Source organism: Ursus americanus, chromosome 1 (genome assembly GCF_024610735.1).
Source record: "Ursus americanus isolate L20-20 chromosome 1, mUrsAme1.1.p, whole genome shotgun sequence".
Taxonomy (NCBI): Eukaryota; Metazoa; Chordata; class Mammalia; order Carnivora; family Ursidae; genus Ursus; species Ursus americanus.
In genome coordinates, this window is record NC_142127.1 from 3097070 (window position 1) to 3105267 (window position 8198).

At 45.9% G+C, this 8198-nt stretch overlaps 1 long non-coding RNA gene across 1 annotated transcript; it reads right to left on the minus strand.

Annotated features, from left to right (window-relative positions):
• On the minus strand, positions 1 to 5419 carry LOC123779502 (uncharacterized). The gene is made up of 3 exons (XR_006776207.2): positions 5285 to 5419; positions 1640 to 1786; positions 1 to 1271 (listed from the first exon to the last, which is right to left on the minus strand). It is a non-coding gene; the product is annotated as an uncharacterized LOC123779502 (long non-coding RNA).
• Positions 5420 to 8198: the final 2779 nt, after the last annotated feature.

Here is an 8198-nt window from a genome sequence, read left to right on the forward strand (position 1 = left end):
ATCCCAAGACCCTGGGATCATGACCTGAGCTGAAGGCAGACAAATCAGACGTCCCTACTAATCTGTTTTTGAATCTATGATGAACTCATACATTTTTAGGTTCCACATGTAAGTGAGATCGTACAATATTTATCTTTGACTTATTTCTTGATTCTACAAGGATATGCTGGGGTGACCGACCATCCTAGTTTGTCTGGGACTGTTCTGATTTTAGCACTAAAAGCCCTACATCTGGTAAACTCTACCTTGGGATGAGAAAACTCCCAGTTTTCACTGACAAGTACTGAAGGTTAGGGGAAAGGTACAAAACACAAAGGTGACCCCCAAAAGAGGGGCTGAAAGCAACACTGGTTTTATTTTTATTATTATTATTATTTTTAAAGATTTTATGTATTTACTTGACAGAGATACCAGCGAGAGAGGGAACACAAGCAGGGGGAGTGGGAGAGGAAGAAGCAGGCTCCCAACGGAGGAGTGTGATGCAGGCCTCGATCCCAGAACGCTGGGACCACGCCCTGAGCCGTAGGCAGACGCTTAACGACTGTGCCACCCAGGCGCCCCAGCAGCACTGGTTTTAGTACCAAATGGACCCAGGACTTTCCCTGGGTCCTGCTGCTGACAATGACAGCCATGCTTGGCAGCTGGTGCATCATCCATCATTGCACCACCCGATGACTTCAGCGTGCTGTAATCTGGAGTGTGAACATCCGCCTTGCCTGTGGGTTAGCTGCTGGGCTTCGTAGCTAGACAGTGCTAGCTCAATTTTTAACGTGATGCGTATTGCGGCCCTGTTCTTCTAAGAGTTCAGATGAACAGGAGCCGAACTACAGTACCAATGCCCGCATGGACCGGACCTCACGGTCATTCAGAAAGCTGAATGACTGCTATTCGGTGGCCGCTGGGGAACGCATACAAGGAACGGTGTTAGGAAGGTAAATCGTCCTAAAGGGCCTACTGCGCCGTATGCAGAGGAACTGAGGCCAGCAAAGCAATGTAAAAGCACACGAAGAAACGGATTCTCACAGGTCCTCAAGGAAATGGGCAAGTACTTCTAACGTAATCAAAAGGTTTTTTTGTTTTTGTTTGTGTTTTTTATTTATTTTTTATTTTTTTATTTTTCGGTCTCCCTCTACAACACCAATTCCCGGTTGAAATGAGTGGCCGCTGAGTCAGCATGGGCTGCGGCATGGGTGAATGTATTGCTCCTTTGATTGTGCTGTGACACGGAGTAAAGTTCCATTTCCTCATTCAGACGCTGTACCTGAGATATCCTGTGGGTGAGCCAAAGGTGAAATTTTGATGACAGATGTGTTGGCCCTTTACAGTATGTACAGCTGATTCTGTCAGATGCTACCCACAATCACACTTTCTACAGTATGCCAAGTGTGAGTCCAATCATGGCAATAAGGGAAAGTTCTCCTGCCTCTCAAGCACTTTGATTTGAAAAGTGGAGTTTCAAATGGTCTGATTTCTGTAAGGATTTTAATGGAACTTCAGGAAAAAATTTTAAAGCGTTGATGATATACAAATACGAAGGAGCCTCTGCTCATCTGTCTGCGTATTTGACAGTGCAAGCATAAGTTTTTGCAAATTCTGATCAATCTATGAACTCTTACCAAAGAAAACGAAAAGATCTTACCTGCTAAATGTCCTGCGTAGCTCGTATGCACATGGCCCGGTGAGTGTGGTTTGCTCCCTGCGAGACTGAGGCTTTCCCAGTGACAGGTTTGGTTATGTCTCAGTTTCCTCAAAACACGCAAAAGCCCTCAATGAGCTATTTGATGTTCTAGAAATGGAAGGAGACAGTCTCCTTTAGATGTGTGACTAAAAGAGGGCTGTCATCAATGCCAGTCACAGAAGAGATGGTAAAAAGCTAGGCTACCATCAAATCGTATTTTCAAAGTGCAGGGCAAGAAGAATGTCCTCTAATTTGAAAATAATATTGAGAATGAGAAGGGAGACAAGGACTGCTTTCGAGTGGAAATTTAGGAACGGTTCTTCCAAAACTGATGATCTTTGAAGAGGCCAGAAGGATCCTGAAAAAGATGATCTGAGGGCACCTGAGTTGTTCAATGTTCTGTGTAGGAAATAACAAAAACTCATGTAATAAAAATTGACCCAGTTTTGGGGAAATAAAACAAAATATCACCAGAAGAGGGACAACCTAAATGGGACTTTCTCAGTTGTTCACTAAAACTGGACCTTATTTGTGATTCAACTTTAATATCACAAATTCAAATACCTCTGTGCTTTAAAGCCATTTTCTCTGAGACACACACAAGTACGAGAGAGAGAGAGCGCGCACGCTTTAATTTATGACACCCAATGTGCTTCAAAATGCTTAAAAAAGGATGGAGCTTTAGATGTTGAATTTATTGATGCAAAGGAGCTGACAAAAAGCTGTTCTACCAAAACCAGCCTATAGATACAAAGAGGATGGGCATTTTTGGAGAGCTGGAAGCTAATCCCTACAAGTCTAAAAACTTGCTGTTGTTAGTAAGATCCTAAGTATTCCATGCTCCGATGATTTTGTTCAGAGAATCATTAGCTTGATGCCATCACATTGGACTGACAGCAGGAATTAGTGTAACGTGGGCTTAGTAAGAGCAGGCCTGCAAGTCAAAGAATTTAATGTTTGGCCATATTCAGTTTGATCACTACATCAAAGAAGGGTTTCCTAAAGGCTGCAGGCAAGGAAACAAAGAGAGGTAAAAATCTCCTCTGCATCATAGGACAGAAATGTCATTGTTATTTTTTTAATTAAATATTGGTACTATGTTTAACTGGTCCTACTGCATTCACATTCTCTTAAAAAGTCTTACATGTATGTATCTTTTTTTTTTAACTTTATTTTTGTAGAGCAGTGTTAGGCTCACAAAAAATTGAGGGGAAGGTACAGAGATTTCCCATATACTCCCAACCCTGCACCCCTACATCATAGCCTCCCCATCATCAACATCCCCACCAGAGTGTACTTTTGTTATAACTGATGAACCTACATTAACATATCATAATCAGCCAAAGCCCATAGTTTACATTTGGGTTGGCCCCTAATGTGATACATTCTGTGGGGTTGGACACATGTATAATGACACCATCCATCATTGTAGTATCATACAGAGTATTTCCACTGCCGTAAAATCATCTGTGCTTCATCTGTTTAGCCCTGCCTCCCCACCCCCCAACAACCCCTGACAACTACTTATCTTTTTTTTTTTAACTGTCTCCATACTTCTGCCTTTTGCTGAATGTCATATAGGAACGTCATGGAATCATACCATATGTAGCCTTTTACATAGATGTATCTTAATACAAATTTTAAGTATCCAGTGAGTTAAAATAAATTGCTGTATCCGAAAATAGAAACATTATTTAACTATTTTTATATTTCTTTCTCACAAAGTAGTCCTACTAATTATTATTTGCCATTGTTACTAATCTATTGTTCTGTTTAAATAATAGCATTTATGTAACACAAAAGTAAATAACAGAATATATAATTTACAATAAACACTTATTTTTCATATTTTAATGAATTTATAATTCTAACATATATGATTTCAAATAAACCTTTTCATATTTCTATGTTAAAGCAACATATACACATGTATGTGTATAATTATTTTTAACATATTATTGTAGGTTTTGGGGGTCTGGCCTGGCTGTGTCCCAGGCTGGATCTCTAAAGTTGGTCACGGGTATACATGTCCCACCTCCTCTTCTGCCTGGGCTCTGTTTAAGCCAAGGGATGCAGAGCCCACGAAGACCTGGCCGCTGTCCTCAAGGGGCCCACAGTCTGGTGATGAAGCCAGACCCAAAACAAGCCGGCAGAGAGCAACGCCGAAGGTGCCAGGACAGAGGCTCCCCCAGGTAACCCAGCCCGGAGGTCTTCTGGGAAGGCTTCCTGGAGGAGGTGGGCCTGGGCGGGCGCGCGGAGGCGAACGAGGACCAGGCCGGGGGTGGCGGCGGTGGTGCTTTGATTTCAGGGAGAGGGCGTGTGACGAGCAGGGAGGGGCGCGGCACCGGGGCCTCCCGGGGCAGGTGAGAGGCCCGAACGGACCTGCACAGCCGCGTCTGCCTCCGGCCGCCCGTCGCGTTCCTGAGTGCCCCGCGTCCTCCAGGCGGTCCTCTGTCCGGCTCCGAGGAGGTTGGAAGCCGGAAGAGCTGCTCCTGCGGCTGGGCGTCCGCTCCGGTCGCCAGCACGCCTGGCGCCCCGCCGCCCTCCCGCGGGCGTCTGCTGGCAGCGCGCCTCCCGCTGAGTCAGCGGGTGAGTCAGCGCCCCCTGACCGCGCCGGCCCGCGGCGTCTGGGCTCGGGTTAGGGATGCGGGGCGGGGGCGGGTAAGGAGGGGAGGAGGGGGAGGGAGGGGAAGAGGAGGGAGGGGAGAATGGAGGAGGGAGGGAAGCGAGGAGGAAAGAGGGGGGCGGAGAGGGGAGGAAAGTGGAGGAGAAGGGAGAGGAGGGGAGAGGGGAGGGGAGGAGGGAAGCAGGAGTAGTGGGCGGGGGAGGAGGAGGAGAAAAGAGGAGGGAAGGAGGAGGGAGAGGAGAAGGGGGGAGGAAGGACAAGATCCAGAGTAAGGCTTCCAAACCCTTGACCTGCAGGCCAAATTTGGCCTGTCTTATGTTATTGTTCAGCTCAGGAGCCAGGAATGGTTTTTACATTTTGTAACTGTTGAAAATCCAAAGAGATTAATATTTTGTAACAAATGAAAATTATATAAAATTCAAATTTCAGCGTCCCTGAGAAGTTTATTGGAACGGTAATGCTCATTTGTTATGTCTGTCCATGACTGCTTTGCAGCACAGCAGAGTTGAGCAATTATGAGAGACTGTATGGCCCTGAAAGCCTAAAGTGTTTACCACCTGTACCTTTACAGGTTTGCTGCCCACATTCCAGGGGGTGCTCAAGGCCCTAGCTGTTAAGGAGGCAACTTTGACTTTGGAGAGCACCTCCTGGGGAGGGGGTGGTGGGCCTCCCGCCTGATGGGGGATTCCCACCCTGGAGAGCCATTCCAGCCCTGCTAAGCCTTACCTTAGGGTTTGTCGACCAGCAGGAGAGCCCTCCTTTTCTTTTCTTTTTTTTTCCTATTTATTTATTTATTTGACAGCAAGAGAGCATAAGCAGGGGGAGCCTCCAGCAGGCAGAGGGAGAGGGAGAAGCAGGCTCCCTGTGGAGCAGGGAGCCAGCCCCATGTGGGGCCCGATCCTAAGACCCTGGGATCATGACCCAAGACGAAAGCAGTAGCAGATGCCCAACCGACTGAGCCACCCAGGCGCCCTCCTTACCTCTGTGGGGGCTGAACTTCCTGCACTCTAGGGCAGGGAGCTTCTCCCTGTAGCCTGGGGACCCATGTTTGTCCCACACCATCTTTGGGAGCCCTTCCCTGTGTGGTGTGGCAGGGGCCCAGGGGCCCATGTACTCCCAGCTAAGTGGTTGTTGCTCCTGGTTACCCATTAACCAGCTAGTCCTTACACAAAGTTTCAAGGAAGTCAGGCCTGCACATTTATTGCCTTGTTGCTCCCAGGAACGCGACAAGCCCCATCACCTACACCCCAGGGCAAACCACCTTGGTGATCGAAGTTCTGGCCTTATGCCAGCTGTTGCTTAAGGCAGTGTTTTTGAAACTTTGTTTTTTTTAACCTCAACCCTCCCTAAGAAATACATTTTACGTTGCAGCAAAGTTTCACAGAACTATCTACCCCTATTACAGGTGATGTTCTCTTGTAAGTTGTCTGTTTCTTTTCTGTTTTTAAAAATGATGATCATGAAATACGAAATTGATTTTATGAACTACTAATGGGTTACAACCAGCAATATGAAAAATGTGTTTGACAGTATCCAGATGTACCTGTCTTTTCTCTTTTTCAGTACAAAGCACAACAGCAAAGGGCCTCCTTCACCTACTGGCAGAGGCTTCCTGGCTCTCAGTCTTCACTTGCCACCCCTGACCTTAGACAGAGCCCTCAACCTCCATGAGCAATAAATCTGCATACCTGTTTGTTTATATCCCATGTGCATTGAATTGTGGTAACTGTGATTACCTGGGGTGGGGGAGGATGGGAGGAATTGGGCATAGGAAGAGGACTTACTCTTCACTCTTCTTAAGTGCTGTTTAAATTCTGTTACATACATATTACTTCACATTTTTTATTTAAAAACATTTCAAGCCGGAGCGCCTGGGTGGCTCAGTCGATTAAGTGTCTGTCTTCGGCTCAGGTCATGATCCCAGGGTCCTGGGATCAAGCCCTGACTCAGGTTCTCTGCTCAGTGGGGAGCCTGCTTCTCCCTCTCCCTCTACCCGACCCCCCACCAGTCCTGTTCTTGCACTCTCTGCTCTCTCTCAAATAAGTAAATAAAAAATCCTTTAAAAAACCCCAAAACATTTCAAGCCTACAGAAAGTTGTCAGGAACACATGTAACTGTCCTGTACCCACCAACAAGTTCCTGCATTCTACCTTCTTCCCACAGACCCCTTCAGCTACCCCCTGCATTTCCCCCTGGGAGTGAATGAAGCCTCAGAATGCTTAACATTCCCAGCAGTGGGCAGTGCTGACAGCTGGTATGTCAGAAGTCCAGTTGAAAGTTAGTTGCCATCCAGGGGCCCCTAGGTGGCTCGGTGGCTCGGTTGGTTAAGCGCCTGCCTTCGGCTCAGGTTATGATCCCAGGGTCTTGGGACTGAGTCCCACATTGGGGCTCTCTGCTCAGCGAGGAGCCTGCTTCTCTCTCTCTCTGTGTCAAAGAAATAAATAAAATCTTTTTTTTTAAAAAAAAGGAAGTTGGTTGCCATCGTGTAGACTGTCTATCAGCATGCAGTCTTTTTATTTTGAAAATTTAGACTTCACAAAAAAGCTGCCAGTGTAGCACCCTCCGCTCAGATTCCCCTAATGTTAACCACAGAAGGACCAAAACCAGGGGATTAACAATGATATAACACTGTTCACTTGTCTACTAGCCTTATTTGGATTTTGCCAAATGTCCCACCAACATCCTGTTTCTGGTTCAGGATCCCTTTTGGAATCCCACGGGGTATTTAGTTGACCTGCCCCCTTCAACTCCCACCTGGGATAGTACCTCAGTGTCTCTGTGCCACTGCAACGCTTGGGCCAGTAATTTTGTAGGACAGAGCTCCCTGTTTTCTCCTTACTAGTTTGAATTTTGCATTTTTGGCAAGAATACCACAGAAGTGATGTACCCTTCTCTGGATACCCTATCAGGTGGTGCCGATGTGTCTAATTACTGCTCATGATAATTTTGATGACTTGGTAAAAGTGGTGTCTCCCTGAGGTTTCTCTGCTATACAGTCACTGTTTTCCTTTGTAATTGATAAACATTCTATGGGGAGATGCTGTATGACTATATAAATATCCTGTTCTCTCATACTTTTTCCCACTAATTTTGATGATTCTTGTTTGCAACAGTTATTACTGTGTTTTTTACCGAATAGTGATTTTTCTATTTCTGCTGTTCTTTCTACATTGATGGGAATTCTACCATAAAAAGGAACTGTCTCTTTCTCCCATTTATTTACTTAGTCCATTATTTTTATATCTTTATGGATGGTCTCTTTGGTATTTATTTCATTCTGTGGGTTATACTCCATTACTCTTATTCTTTGTTCAAATTGTACCAGATTTGATGATTGAGAGCTCCTCTAAGCTGTCTTCTGTGCTCCTTGACTTGCCTCCATCATTCCTGGAGCACTTCCTTACCATCTGGCACAAGATGTTCCAGGCTCATCTGGTACTTTCCCTGCCCTAGCCCTGGAATCAGCCGTTTCTCTAGGAGCCCTGTTTGTTTTACTGGAGAATGATATTTAGGAAGTAGGATCTAGGCACAAATCAGATTTAACTTAGTTAAATGAAAATGCAAAACTGGACTGGCCTTTGGAACAGCTTGGGAAGGAGAGGGGCAAGCTGTGCAGGGCTGAGGGGAGAGGCAAAAGGCGGGGACACAAACAGATACAGAGGTTGAGAGAGAGTGGGCAGAGTAGAGTGAGCCAGGGTAGGGAGGGCAGCGTGACTGTTGACTGTTGGTTCAATCCTTGGCTGGCAGTGCCTGTGGGAAGCATGGCCTCCATGCAAATAAAAGGAAGGATTCAGAAAGAAACCATCAACAAAACAAGAAAAGGCAACCTACTAAATGGGAGAAGATAGTTGCAAATGATCTATCCGATAAAGGATTAATATTCAAAGTATATGA